Source organism: Colias philodice, chromosome 26 (assembly GCF_061535455.1).
Source record: "Colias philodice isolate Cphi_HAF_F1 chromosome 26, ilColPhil1 Martin Lab GWU primary, whole genome shotgun sequence".
In the NCBI taxonomy this organism is placed as follows: domain Eukaryota; kingdom Metazoa; phylum Arthropoda; class Insecta; order Lepidoptera; family Pieridae; genus Colias; species Colias philodice.
The window spans coordinates 2,342,707-2,358,867 of NC_143111.1; the positions used below are offsets into that span (position 1 = coordinate 2,342,707).

Here is a 16,161-nt window from a genome sequence, read left to right on the forward strand (position 1 = left end):
CATTTTACTATTGTCAATTGTAAGTCGTGCAGTATAGTCGGGAACGAAGACACAAGCATCCTCGATACAAAAAAAAAATACGATCAGTACGCAACATTACATACAACAATACACATGCATTTTAATAATAGATTTCAAAACAGCAATACAATAATATAAGCGCGAGCAATGGAAAGACGCCGCGCTTACTCCGAAACATACACGATTAGTCCGCATGCGTACCTACTGGCGCTGTATATTTTGGAGCGCTATTCTTACTTACTTCACTACAAAGTATACGCGAGTACTTGCGTACTGCTGTTGTATAGATTGGAAGAACTTTGTGAAAAAGTTATTTCCAAACTATACGTGATTAGTTTCACACCGTTGCGTACTGGCCTTGTATAGTTTGGAAAGACGCTGCCCAGTAACCCTGCGGATGTCGTCACTCCACCTTGTAGCAGGGCGTCGTACGCTACGTTTGCCGAGCGGTCTCCACTCTAAGACATGTATCACATATGTTGATGTAATTTCACTTATTTCGATGACATTTTAATGATTTTGAAATAAAAAATTGCGTATGGCATTTAACAACGAAAAAAACGTCTTGCAATAACAAATTTATGTCTGAAGGATCTATCTAAAGGCAAAAGATTAAAAATTACGCGTTAATAAATGACTTTAAATTACGGATATTTTCCTGTGCGCACTAATAAACGCAACCACTACCGCCAGCCAGACAGCGCGGACTCTAACCGAAATAGCAAGAGAAACAGTATATCAAAAACCCAACTATACTAAAATGACTTTTTTTAAAACGTTAATAGCTCCCGTACCATAAACAGAACTTCATCTAAATTCAATTTACACTACATTTCCAGTTAAAATTGAAAACAAACAACGCAACTTTTGCACACGGGGCGATAAAAAAAACCAAAACCTAACCGCATTCAACCAGAAAGCATTTTAGCTAAAACAATAGTTTCGGAGCTACGTGACTACCACCTGTTGAGAGTGACCTAGATTCAGATCTAGATTTTATCTAATCTAGCTCTAATGCTAGGGTACACTAGGTTAGGTTACCTATTTGGATAAGTTATCGAGTGGAGTGCTACGAAATTGAGTTAGGTTAATACGGGGCGGAATTTAATTTGAAGCGTGTGTTGCGCACTTTATTTGAGACTATAATAAGAGTTAAAACGATCTAGTATCTCTATCTATTTAAAATGAAGGTTGTAGATTTTTGGGAAGGATATTTAGAATGTAAAACAGATGGTAACTGATTTGTATTGATTACTAGCTGTACCCTGCGGTTTTACCCGCAGTGCTCCACTCCTGTTGGTCTTAGCGTGATGATAAATAGCCTTTAGCCTTCCTCGATAAATGGGCTATCTAACACCGAAATAATTTTTCAAATCGGACCAGTAGTTCCTGAGATTAGCGCCTTCAAACAAACTCTTCGGCTTTATAATATTAGTATAGTATAGATAACAAGTGTAGTTGTGTGTGAGTTTTTGTTAGTAGATGTCTATCATTAAACCTCCTGCTAAAAATAAGATTAATTAATTCGCTCAATACATATTTATATTGCATATATTTAATTTTTTTATCGAATTCGACGCATTAGTCAATAAAACTGACATATAGCATTGTACGTTTACATCAAAACGTTTTTACTTGTTCCAGGTGAAGGGAAATCAAATAAGGGCGGTACATTGAATACCAGTACCTATTACAGACAATTTTACGACCGCTCGTAACGTTTTTACATATGGAGCGAGTATATTATGCCCTCAAGAATGTAGCAATAATATTGTCTTCAACTAAGTTGCCTTTCTGTGGGGCACGTTTGTACATTTTTATTGTATTCGCTTTTTTGAAGGAAATAGAATTGGGGTGATGTTGAATTGTATGTTTTTATTGGTTGTAAGATTTTATGGTATTCGGATGTTTATTTGTTCAAACTTAATTGGATGTATGATGCATACCCTATTTTACCCAATATCTTGTCCATTTCCCTCTTCTAGTAGGCAACACCCGTAACATCAGTTGCGGTAGTCTATGGGCGGCGCACTTAGCTTACCACCAGGCAAGGCGTCTGCTCGTTTGCCTTCTTACGTCATAAAAAAAATGCAGTTTTCGCGTTGTTATAAAAATATCGAAGACATGGATAAATGAAAAGGCCTAAAAATTCTGAGAGCGCAGTTTTCATACGATGATTGTACATAGATAATGTTAACCAATATTCTAAATTTCTGACTTCAAATATTTTAGTTTATAAATAAAATCATCGTAACTTGTGACCCCCTTCAAGAATACAAAAAGCTTCTTGTTCTAATAAGATATATTATAATAACTAAAAATAAACAGTACAAAGGAAACTTGTACAAATCTGAAGTATATGGAAACAACATCTAACTTATACATAAATTTAACCGACAAACTACAAATAACACACTTGTTGCTCAGCAAATAACAATTTCTAGACTGTTCGCTGCGATTTTTCAATATTCAGACTTTCAAACTTATTCTTGTATTACATAAAGTAAATATAACCTGCTTTACAGTACATTATAATACTGTTTGTATGTCAAAGCTTTAAGCTGTTGTAAAATCTTTTAAAGTCTTTCTTATTTTTCATTGAATCACGATAACATCCTTCAAGTAAGTATGTATAATTAGCACATTCGAATGTACTAACCGTAAGTACTGTTTATGATTTCCTAGCTTTCCGCCCGCGGCTTCGCTCACAAATTATATACCAATATCTTCCTCTAGAATCTTTCCATCTATTCAAAACATCAACAATCTGTTGCGCAGTTTTAAAAGCATACATAAGGACAGACAAACAGTGAGAAGCGACTTTGTTTTATATGTAGCGATTACTATACCCTTTAGTAAATAAATAAAACATTAACTATCACAATTATCAACACCATTTCCCATGCTATCTTAAAGCAGCATTATTTCTAGTGTGTAAAAATGACAGCGATATAGGTCGTCTAGCGCCATCACTTTCCTACACTGGAATAACTACTGCTTTAAAACGGTAACTAGAGGTCAAGTTAGTTTGGTCGTATCATTAATTACGCAAAACTCAAGGGAGTCGACTTGACGAAGTCTCGCCTACAATTTGCATTTTATAATAGATTTTTTTATCTTCTCGAGATAAATGTTTGTCTTTACGTTGAAACTTATTAGAATAAAAGCGGATGCAATGGAAATGCTGTGAAAACGAAAGTAATAAACAAAGGAATATCTCCATTCCCTTTACGTATAAAAATAAACGAGATTACGTACCTACTCGAATTTGTTTGCATCGAAGATTGAGATTCTGCTGTTTTTTAGCTAAATAATACGGCTTAGTTTGGAGTTGAATTAAATAAAATTATTTGAATAATATAATAATTAAGTAAGTAATTTAATCAATTTGTATTATACATTATTTCCCTTAGAAGTTCATTTACAACCCACAATCCATACTAATATTATAAATGCGAAAGTAACTCTGTCTGTCTGTCTGTTACTCAATCACGCCTAAACTACTGAACCAATTTGCATGAAATTTGGTATGGAGATGTTTTGATACCCGAGAAAGGACATAGGCTACTTTTTATTGCGAAATATGTACCACGGGCGAAGCCGGGGCGGACCGCTAGTTTAAGATAAAGCAAATTCATTTAAAGAAAACTAAGATATTATATAACAGTATAATAATTTACGGAAAAAAACTAATGTCACAACTCACAACAGGTAAAGGTTTCGGGTTCGAAGCCGTACAATAACAAACTTTATAAGGTCACAAATAACCAGAGGTCAATAGACACCCACAGCCTCTTTAAAACTCGTTATGTAACGTTGAAATCCTTATTAATAAAATAAATGTTTGTCTTTGTTTCACTTCGCAACATAGGTACATCATCAATATGATATTACGCGATCTCTTAAAACGAGTGTCCCTTCGCATTATATAAACTAAACTGCCTTCAAAAATTTCGTCAGAACTATGTGACCACACGGAAGGTACCTAGCAGCTTCAAAAACACCAAAATCGGTTCACCCAGTCAAAAGTCCTGAGGTAACAAACACAAATAAAATTGAAGTGAAAACCTCCTTTTTAGTAGTAAATTGATAAACAGTCACATAACGAGCCTTATTACACTATAGACTACATATAGATTATAGACAAGCAATCATTCGAACAATTTCAACCTACGCCATTGTATAATCTAAAACCGTACGCTCAATACTGAATAATTTAAGATAAGTTACGCTTCCTACTTCATTCTGGTTCGACTACATTCGCAGTGGTTACGTGATTAAGGGCTGGGTTCATTAGGTAATTGGATAATTTCGTATTATCATTTATCAATAAGTATACCTGACGTTTTGCACAACTATCTATTAAGCTATAGGTACTTATAATATTACACTCAATAGTAAATGATTTTGCGCTTTGGAAATTTTCGGGAAATCACTTTAAAACTATTCGGAACGTATTGATAAAAAACGTAAACGTAGGTTTTAAAATAATATAAATAAATCACGTGTAAACCAGTCAAAAATATTTTTTTCTTACGAAGACCATTGGTAAAAATTTCTAAAGTATTTTCATTTTTTTAAACACTGTTATAGAAATAGAAAATAGAAATTAATATCTTTATACTTGAAATAAAGACGCTTTTCCAACAAATTATCATAAACTATCACATATTATATTCAATCTATTGATATGATATAAAACAAATTATCAACAGTTGTAAATTTTGATCACATCGTCCAATTAATATGTAAAATTATTCTAATCTGTTAATTAATATTTGAACGTATTGTACCTACCATAAAATGCAAATTTCGTGTAAATTCAATTTAATTCCACAACTTTCTTGTGTATATCAAAATATAGGTAGATTTGTTCGTCACATGTACTTACTGCTACAGCACTACACTATAAAATATTTTTTTTAACATGATAAATTACGGTTATACTAAAAAACATGTAAGTATAAAAGTTAAAACAGACCTACCGGTATAATAAGTTCCATAGTTTATACTGCACATTTTTAATTGACATTATTAATTACATTGAAATAATCATGAAATTCACAACCAAAAACATTTTAAACGCCGTCCTCAAAAACGTGTCACCTCCCAAATTTATAGGCAACTGTCAAAAACATAACCTTTTCGAGATTTACCGTAAATGTAAAAAGGTTTTATCTAAAAATGGAATATTCTCGAGGATTATTGTCACTGTCCGAGTGGCAGCCCTCCGTAATCCCCGGGGACCGATGACAATCTCATTTACGATTTTGACGCTTTCATTACATCGATCCTATCAACATTTTGATTTCGTTTAGCCTAATAAGAAAGTTAATAAGGATTCGGTTATATAATCCCCTGTTAGTTTAATGTATCGTAATTCTGATTTCTTTAATAAATGCTAAATGAAAAGTGCGTAGTTATGTGCATGTGTGTAATTAATAACAGCGCCATCTATTGGCTATGTGATGAAAGAATTATAGATTTAAATTAGTTCTTTAACTCGCCAATAGATGGCGACACGATTCAATACGTATTACGTGTTCAATACATAGGAATTTTAAAAAGTTCTTGTAATAATATCATACTAATATTATAAATGCGAAAGTAACTCTGTCTGTCTGTCTGTTACTCAATCACGCCTAAACTACTGAACCAATTTGCATGAAATTTGGTATGGAGATGTTTTGATACCCGAGAAAGGACATAGGCTACTTTTTATTGCGAAATATGTACCACGGGCGAAGCCGGGGCGGACCGCTAGTTTAAGATAAAGCAAATTCATTTAAAGAAAACTAAGATATTATATAACAGTATAATAATTTACGGAAAAAAACTAATGTCACAACTCACAACAGGTAAAGGTTTCGGGTTCGAAGCCGTACAATAACAAACTTTATAAGGTCACAAATAACCAGAGGTCAATAGACACCCACAGCCTCTTTAAAACTCGTTATGTAACGTTGAAATCCTTATTAATAAAATAAATGTTTGTCTTTGTTTCACTTCGCAACATAGGTACATCATCAATATGATATTACGCGATCTCTTAAAACGAGTGTCCCTTCGCATTGTATGTCCTAAGACGGTAATTATTTTTAACATAAACTAAACTGCCTTCAAAAATTTCGTCAGAACTATGTGACCACACGGAAGGTACCTAGCAGCTTCAAAAACACCAAAATCGGTTCACCCAGTCAAAAGTCCTGAGGTAACAAACACAAATAAAATTGAAGTGAAAACCTCCTTTTTAGTAGTAAATTGATAAACAGTCACATAACGAGCCTTATTACACTATAGACTACATATAGATTATAGACAAGCAATCATTCGAACAATTTCAACCTACGCCATTGTATAATCTAAAACCGTACGCTCAATACTGAATAATTTAAGATAAGTTACGCTTCCTACTTCATTCTGGTTCGACTACATTCGCAGTGGTTACGTGATTAAGGGCTGGGTTCATTAGGTAATTGGATAATTTCGTATTATCATTTATCAATAAGTATACCTGACGTTTTGCACAACTATCTATTAAGCTATAGGTACTTATAATATTACACTCAATAGTAAATGATTTTGCGCTTTGGAAATTTTCGGGAAATCACTTTAAAACTATTCGGAACGTATTGATAAAAAACGTAAACGTAGGTTTTAAAATAATATAAATAAATCACGTGTAAACCAGTCAAAAATATTTTTTTCTTACGAAGACCATTGGTAAAAATTTCTAAAGTATTTTCATTTTTTTAAACACTGTTATAGAAATAGAAAATAGAAATTAATATCTTTATACTTGAAATAAAGACGCTTTTCCAACAAATTATCATAAACTATCACATATTATATTCAATCTATTGATATGATATAAAACAAATTATCAACAGTTGTAAATTTTGATCACATCGTCCAATTAATATGTAAAATTATTCTAATCTGTTAATTAATATTTGAACGTATTGTACCTACCATAAAATGCAAATTTCGTGTAAATTCAATTTAATTCCACAACTTTCTTGTGTATATCAAAATATAGGTAGATTTGTTCGTCACATGTACTTACTGCTACAGCACTACACTATAAAATATTTTTTTTAACATGATAAATTACGGTTATACTAAAAAACATGTAAGTATAAAAGTTAAAACAGACCTACCGGTATAATAAGTTCCATAGTTTATACTGCACATTTTTAATTGACATTATTAATTACATTGAAATAATCATGAAATTCACAACCAAAAACATTTTAAACGCCGTCCTCAAAAACGTGTCACCTCCCAAATTTATAGGCAACTGTCAAAAACATAACCTTTTCGAGATTTACCGTAAATGTAAAAAGGTTTTATCTAAAAATGGAATATTCTCGAGGATTATTGTCACTGTCCGAGTGGCAGCCCTCCGTAATCCCCGGGGACCGATGACAATCTCATTTACGATTTTGACGCTTTCATTACATCGATCCTATCAACATTTTGATTTCGTTTAGCCTAATAAGAAAGTTAATAAGGATTCGGTTATATAATCCCCTGTTAGTTTAATGTATCGTAATTCTGATTTCTTTAATAAATGCTAAATGAAAAGTGCGTAGTTATGTGCATGTGTGTAATTAATAACAGCGCCATCTATTGGCTATGTGATGAAAGAATTATAGATTTAAATTAGTTCTTTAACTCGCCAATAGATGGCGACACGATTCAATACGTATTACGTGTTCAATACATAGGAATTTTAAAAAGTTCTTGTAATATAGTATATTATATACGTTAAAACAATGTTACATTTGTGACATTGTTTTAACGACATGACATGTGACATTTGTAATTTTTCAATAAAAATTAACCCTTTAATTATGTATTTGCGTAAGTTTTCCATTTATAACCATAATCCATTCACATTTGAATAATTCCCCGCATTTTAATTAATTCCCAACACCCAATTGGAAACACAAACACAAACGTTAAAATAACTCTGTTAACATCTAAACAAGGTGAAAGTCTTTGAAGGAAGTTGTAGCATGTAGGTATTAAATTTAGCTAAATCGAAATAAACTTTGCAGAGCGGTTCAACTCAGACGACTTAGGTAAAATTCAATTTGGTTGAATACATTGTAATCGGTTTAATGATAAATGAGTTGAATTGTTTGTAATTTAATGTTATTTTTTGATGGAATTACGGCTTACCCGAAATTACTGTGTACTTTGGTGGAATAATCTAAATTAGAAAAATTTTCTCGGTATTTTCTATATTCAACGGTTTATTTTTAACACCATAAATTGATCTAATATTCTTTTTGAGTTACATTTTCACACGAAATCTTATCAAAACCGGTACTATATGCATACAGACATAAAACGAATAAGGAAAAAGAGTCCATAAACGAACTAGTCAAGGTTCTAATTTGTCCTTCGCCAATTTAACTTTACAGCTTTTGAACACGACATCTAATAACCAAAAGATTACTACAAGGCCGAATAAAACATCAATTATAACAACCCTTTAAACAAATGTATTAATAATTAGGCTTATTAGCATCTGTACACTATTTTTAATTTTATTATTTACTAGCTGTGCCGCGCGGTTTCACCCCCGCGGCTCCACAGTCCACTCCTGTTGGTCGAGTAGCGTGATGATATATAGCCTATAATAAGCCTTCCTCGATAAATGAGCTATCTAACACCGAAAGAATTTTTCAAATCGAACCAGTAGTTCCCGAGATTAGCGCGTTCAAACAAACAAACAAACAAACTCTTCAGCTTTATAATATTAAGTATAGATAAGGCTCATTAGCATCTGTACACTATTTTTAATTTAATTATTTATAGTAAGTACAAATAAAGTAATAATGATTGCGTTTAAACTTCTTCAAAATAAATGTAGCCTTATTAGCTTCTGCAAATAATTTTTAATTGAACGATGAATTTTATTAGATAAATGTTTATATTATGTAATTTAATAACATATCTAAATACTCTTTACTTCGAATTCTTCTTCTTCAAGCTTCTAAATACTCTTACATATTATGTACTTAAAAATATCCCAATATCTATTGATAGATATATTTAATCTTAATCTTATATATAAAATTCTCGTGTCACAATGTTAGTCTGCATACTCCTCCGAAACGGGTGGACCGATTCTCATGAAATTTTCTGTGCATATCGGGTAAGTCTGAGAATCGGCCAACATCTATTTTTCATATGTACCACGGGCGAAGCCGGGGCGGACCGCTAGTACATATATATAAATCTCGTGTCACAATGTTTGTCCTCAATGGACTCATAAACCACACCGATTATAATAAAATTCGCACACCATGTGCAGTTCGATCCAACCTGAGAGATAGGATAGCTTAAACATGTAGGTACCACGGGCGAAGCCGGGGCGGACCGCTAGTTAATATATATATTTCAACTAAAGGTATAATAAAGGGTCCGTATTTTCATTAAATTATGATTGTTGGTTCTTGGCTATATATCTAAGTGGGATCATTCGAAAGCTTATAGACCTTAGAATTCTAAGGGAATTTAGTAGACTGTAATTAAATATTGTAGGGTCCATTGTCTGTTAGGACTGCTTAAATTTACACTAATTCCCGTATTATAAAGATGAATAATTTTAGTATTATTGTTTGAACTGGATAAACTTAAAAACTCGGTATTATTTATTCTTACATTATTTTTCTTGCAGGCGCCTTTTTTCACCATTATTTCTTTAACCATAAATTACATGTACAAAGTATCAACACAAAAAACAGAGTCAAATAAATTATAAAACATACGTTACATCGATACGAGTTCACGGACGTACGAAAAATTAACATAATTGTTATAAATATACCGATGATGTAACAACGTCGAGTTTTTTAACTTCCGAATTAGATACGCGAGACAAAATCGTAATTGGACGCTTTAATAATATAAAAATAGAACAATATTAATTACTTGGGTATAGGCGGTATAGCCACCTATAGCGTTAATTATTTTTTTCGTTATTACACAAGAGTTTTGTAATTGAAAGATTTTTTTATGTGTAAGTATAATAAAATATGTAGTGAAAGCTTTGAAAATATTATAAAAATTTCAGCCTGTATTATGAAAAATATTTATAAAACGCTTTTTAGGGCTATTTTTAGAACGCTTTATTCGTCCGACTTATTACTATTAAGAATACCTATTTTTATGTATAATGCGCAATAAATAAAATTCGATTTGGTATGTATTAACATAGTATAAAGGTTCTCTTAACACTATGGTATTACTAAAGGATCGTTAATTTAAGATTTGAAGACACCGATAAAATCGATTATGAAAGATGAGTAATTTAAATAGGAACCCACTTTTTTTATAAAATCTTTAAAAGATCGGTATTAGGTATGAGTATATGTATTGTGCTTTAACCCTTTTCACCATATACGTCTGAATTTTCTGCTATTTAATCTAAATAGTTAAAATACCAAACAATGTACGAAAATCATCACAATGCGAAATAAGCTATCAGTCAATTTATCAGTCCTAAAATATACCTACATCAGTATTGAATAAACTATCAGCGACTTATCAGCCAGTCGTTTAGTATGGTATTTTCACACTGATTATTCCGTCCGTTATTTCTTAGTGCTTGTCAGTAATCAGTAACAAGATGAGTCAAGTATTAACATTCGATGCGTGTGCGCATGCTCTTCCTGTACGAGCCATGGTTGCTATGCTGCTATCTACATCCGACATTGGTTATGTACAAATTACTTATATGAGAGTTGTAACTAAATATAATATATAAAATATTAAAATATTGGTAATAAATAGTCTATCAAATGAATAAATAGCTAAGTATTGGAATTATTTTTAAAGTATAATAATGTTTCACCATTCACAGCTTAAACAGTTCGGCATACATACCTGTAACAAGAAAAATAATCATTAATTAATAACATATCTATTATCTACACACACAGAATCTCACACTACTATATCATTAGGTAATATAATAAAAAATATCTAAATTAGGGCTGATTTTTCAATCCTTGGTTAAAACTTATTCGTCGAATAATGTATAAACTATAAAACTACCATTTTAAAAACGTATTCTAATTGCCCGTATTTGACAGTTTACGTGACATTTTAATATTATCGTGTAATACTTTATTGGACGGATAAGTTTTATCCAAGCATTGAAAAATCGGCCCTTAGTAAAATATCTAGTTTTATTTTTGTTCCTTTCCCACGTCATCACTGTCGAGCTTACGAAATAAAGCTTAAAAAATGTACTAATCTACATACTAATTGTACTCTAACGCTGCCACATACAATCCTAAAACCAAAATGCATCTAACCATATTCAAACCACGTAGTGTTCCCATAAAGCAACACTCCCCAGATCCCACGGTCAGGTGTCACAAAAGATCGTAGTAAATTTAAATAACCGCATTGTAGTACTTTCCTAGCCATTGTATTTTGACGAAATCTATCCCGAGGGAACCCCATGAATTAATGGTGACATAAATTGTTTTAATGTTAACGGTTTTTTTGGGTTTGGTTTGAAAGAAAGCACTGAGGGGAATGAGTGGTGGTAAATATAGGTGTTGAGAATTTTTCATCATCGTGATATAATCGTATAATTAATCTTGGAATAAATTTAAGAGATAATCACTTGAATATTTGTGTAAAACTAAACACAAGAAAATTAACAATAAACATGGGAAGTAATGGCAAATTTATTGCATTTAGAACTTAGAAGATATGTAATAAAATGGTAATTTAGTAATAGATACGTATTAAATTATAAAAACTGAGAACACGAGGAGTTTTGTAAAGATAAGATAATATTGAAACACCCAAAAGAAATAGGAATCCCGTATGGGATGTAAGGTTAGAAATATTCTGTCCTATGAGTATCAAGTAGGTATTTTATGGATATTAATATTGGCTTCCTTTCTTTTATATGAAAATAGTTTGGTCTTTCAGTAACGATTTATATATAAAAGATTAAGCTTTTTTGCACTAAATTCCGTCTATTTAATCTACATTTCAATATCATATATTTGAATCTGTATGCTATAATATAACAACAGCCAATTTAAGAAAGTGTACTTCTGTAATGCCATGATTTGCATAATGAAATACCTATTTGTATCTTCTAAATAAAATGTAAGTTTCTAATTGCATTACTCGTTTGTAAACGAGATACTAGATAAACTGATCGAGAACAAAGACTAATTCAGGTAGGTAATATCGTCTAGATTCAAGCATTGTTCTAAAAACTTGTTTCATACCTGCATATTTTTTTTATTCAATTTAAAACCTGCATTATTAATCTCATCACATTATACTTATATGTAAGTGATGAATCGCAAAATGTGTTGGTAAGCGCATAACTCGAGAACGGCTGAACCGATTTCGATAATTCTTTTTTTATTATATTCCTTGAAGTACGAGGATGGTTCTTATGTAGAGAAAACGTAAACATGTACCACGGGCGAAGCCGGGGCGGACCGCTAGTACTTATATGTAAGTGACTAGTAACATTATCAGTCGGACATGTAACGTCCGCTACAACAAATGCAAAGGTCTGTTATTATAATTAATACAAAATCTCAATTCCCATCAACAGGTTACTATTATTAAAGTAATATAGAAATCCGTTGAAGCGATGAAAAGATAGGGTCATATCCCCTGGGAGAACTTTAAGAAAGCTATTGTATTCGGACTTATACCATAAAACAAGTCAACCCTTATAATTGTTGAAAGGACAATAGTATACGTCTTAAGAAACGGTATTCTGTGTAAGAACCGCGTATTTGTTATGCTTCAGAATTAGCGGTAGCGAACGACTTGATAGTATCAAATATTAGGGGTGTAATGGGAATACTCAAGTAAGACGGAATTCGTTGTACGGATAGTGTATTTGCTACGCTTTAAATAGAATATAATAAAGAGCTTTATATCACAAGTGCGGAGACTTTACGGAAATATTTATTATTTGGTTGAGAAAGATGTTGTGTAACAAAGAAAAGTTGAGTGCTTGATATTTTCAAACGACCCGTATAACTTGAAGTACCCCTATGTAAGTTCCATGACCCGTGGAGTAAGGTGTATTTCTATGGGGGTAATCAACGAAGATCTTGACGGTTCAAGAATCTTGTTCCCATCAGAAATTACATGTGGGGCCTGCAGGTACATACACCACTAGTCTATTGAGTTTTTATAGTAAAAGTTATAAAGATAAATGAGCTTTTTATACGTGAATTAAAATAAAAGGTGACCTTTAAGCTATCATGGTTTCAAGTTCAACCATTTCGACGAACGCCAAATCACTTCCAATAGCTCTTATCAATTAAAGCTTCATTTCACAATTTCCACTTCAATTATCAAGATTCTTACCGAGAAATTACAATATAAATGATATATTTTTAGCCCAACCATGCCAACTCGAAAAGGTACAAAATATCCTTCAAATAGCAAAAGTTAAACTATAGTTTAGATATAACTGACAGACAAACAAACACCTTAAGATTTCGCATTAATATAAGTGGATCAGAAATTGCATTGGCTGTTACGTCACAAATGAACACCTCTATATGGCTATAGACGTATTTCCGCTAAATGGATGTAGGCAGCCATTTAGGGAGCGGTGTTGTAAGGCATAAGAGACCTTTTTTTTTAATTTCTTTGATCATGTGAAAAATAAGTGGGATAAGAAGTTATGGGGGCACATGGTATTTTTTTGAGATCTATTAATAACAACGGAAGATGTAACTTTTATTGTTTATAGTGTAAATACGAGACGATGATTATATTTCTTGGTTTAGATAGTCCTTTTGGAAATGCAGTAACTCACTTTTATCTACTGAAACATGTGTATACAGCCGAATAATTAGAACATACCATAATTTACAATACATTACAGATAAAGTTAAAATTAGTGTTCCCTTGAACATTAACATTGTAATTTATTTAATTCAAATATTTTCGTTGTTTTCTTGTAGTTATAGAGTCGTTTCTAAGCAATTTGAATTCAAACAAGCCATAAGGCGTCTTGCCTGGAAATTGGAATCAAACTAAAACTATAACTTATCAATATATTTGTTTTTATTTGTTTTGAATGAGCTGAAAATAATTTCACCAACAGATAGCTGCATTATTCCTGAGTCAATTTTGTTTTTACCCCAGGTTAACCCAGACGGAGCAGGGTTGCGGCTAGTAATTAAACGATAAATCGCTACCGCTCATGGCTCATACCGCGGGATTGGCTCTCACGCGGAGAAATGAACGTAATTAATTTGATTAATCGCAAGTGCCGTCTTTGAAGCATTCCTGTGATGAGTAACAGGAGATTTTTTAGGCCTCTAGTATCTTGTCCGTTGTATTGTACCATGGGTTATATAATGAGAGGAATTAATGGTATTTTTAGGCGCTGAAATTGATAGAATTGATGTTAAAATTAATTTAGATATTCCACATGAACGAATTTTGATACTTGGTGGAGGTTAGTGAGCTTAATTAGTTGTACGAAATTGTGTGACCTACAAATGCATACAAAATAAATTAACGAATGACCTTATCCGCTAAAATATAAAATTAATTCGTGATTTCAGTATTTGATAACCTTATTCAATTTTCTTTATAATAAAATTACTCCCTATCCGACTAGACGAACCATCGTTTTCTTTATAACATTAATAAGATTAACTCAATAGAATAAGCAAAAGATATATTAATAGATTCCTAGTAAATACGCTCATACAAATTCGTGGAACATTCCACGATTTTATCTTACCAACATCACAAAACCACATGTTTTGACAAGAGATAATTATGCTGTACTCGGAATCCTTTACCTGAGTTAAAACAACGTTAGATAACCTTCAGGTAGCCATTCGGTCGTATTTTCGTGTAGTTAATCGTTTTTCCCATGGACCGCCGACAGGGGTTCAAAAGAAAGATAAATTAAATAAAGAAGTCCCCAGAAAAGGGCGTTTTACATTTCATGGATTTTATGTCGAACGTGACTTTTAATAATAAAGCATTAATTTAGCCATTAATTTAGCCCAAAATGTATTATTATTACCATGAAACGTTGTACAATCGTTCACTGACGTATGTAATTAAATGTTTATGGATATTTTTTTATTTATATATTAATTATCTATGCTTACTCCATATGAAAAGGTGCAAATGCACGAACTACAAACTAATGTATTCCCATTATGCTTTGCATACTTAATACTATTGCATGTTGCTTGATACAGCTTGATCCTTTGTGTATCGAATGCGCGGTCCTTACATCGAGTATCGGTTATTGACGTGCGATTCCACGAACTTAATATTAAATGTATGAGCCGGTTGACTCATTCAAGATCACCTAAATATAACATATTTTCGAATATAGTTCTATTTCCTCTTAAAACTGCTTTCTTGAAGTAAGATTTTACTTATAGTTTCAACTCCGTTCAAAGCATATTTGAAGAATAAATAATTTATGGATAATAACAAATACAAAGACATACACAAAAAAAAATAATTACAGGTTGATAATAATTATCATCCACGATAGTGAAATAATCAGTAAAAAATCTATTTTTACTGTCTTTACCAATCATAACAACAAAGAATTCCCAGTAAGATGTTCAGTAACATAATAAACAATTATATATTCTAAGAAAATTGAAATACTCATTACCAAGTAGAGATAGGATTATGTATCATACAAGGTTAAATATGTTTAACATACAATATCTCATTACATAAAAAAACATTAGTATAAAAATTACACATTTCGAAAAAAAAAAATAATAATATTAAGTAACTACACTTACTGAAATTTTAACTTTAAGTATAAGAATTAAAAAAATCGTAACTTATTAATAAATCTGTAAATCATACACATTTCCTTAGAAAATTAAAAAACATACCGGCCGAATTGATAACCTCCTCCTTTTTTTTGAAGTCGGTTAATTATCAAATATATTAAAATAAATAAACAGTACTAAGAGGAAAAATTCGTTCACAATTCCTTATATCTAAAAACTATATCACGTAAACCTTTTCCAAATTAAAAACAATCATTAGAAAGAGCAACTAATCCACTGAACTTCAAAATCCTTCAAAGGCCGCCAACACAAAGGCGACTAATAAAAT

The 16,161-nt window shown here is 31.8% G+C and overlaps 2 protein-coding genes across 15 annotated transcripts in view; one reads left to right on the plus strand and one right to left on the minus strand.

Moving 5' to 3' along the window:
* LOC149476771 (E3 ubiquitin-protein ligase SH3RF1-like) overlaps window positions 1-16,161 on the plus strand; it is a 386,219-nt gene that overhangs the window by 313,272 nt on the left and 56,786 nt on the right. The gene's annotated exons all lie outside the window — the stretch shown is intronic.
* The window catches only part of brat (tripartite motif-containing protein brain tumor), a 432,659-nt gene that overhangs the window by 50,223 nt on the left and 366,275 nt on the right, over window positions 1-16,161 (minus strand). The gene's annotated exons all lie outside the window — the stretch shown is intronic.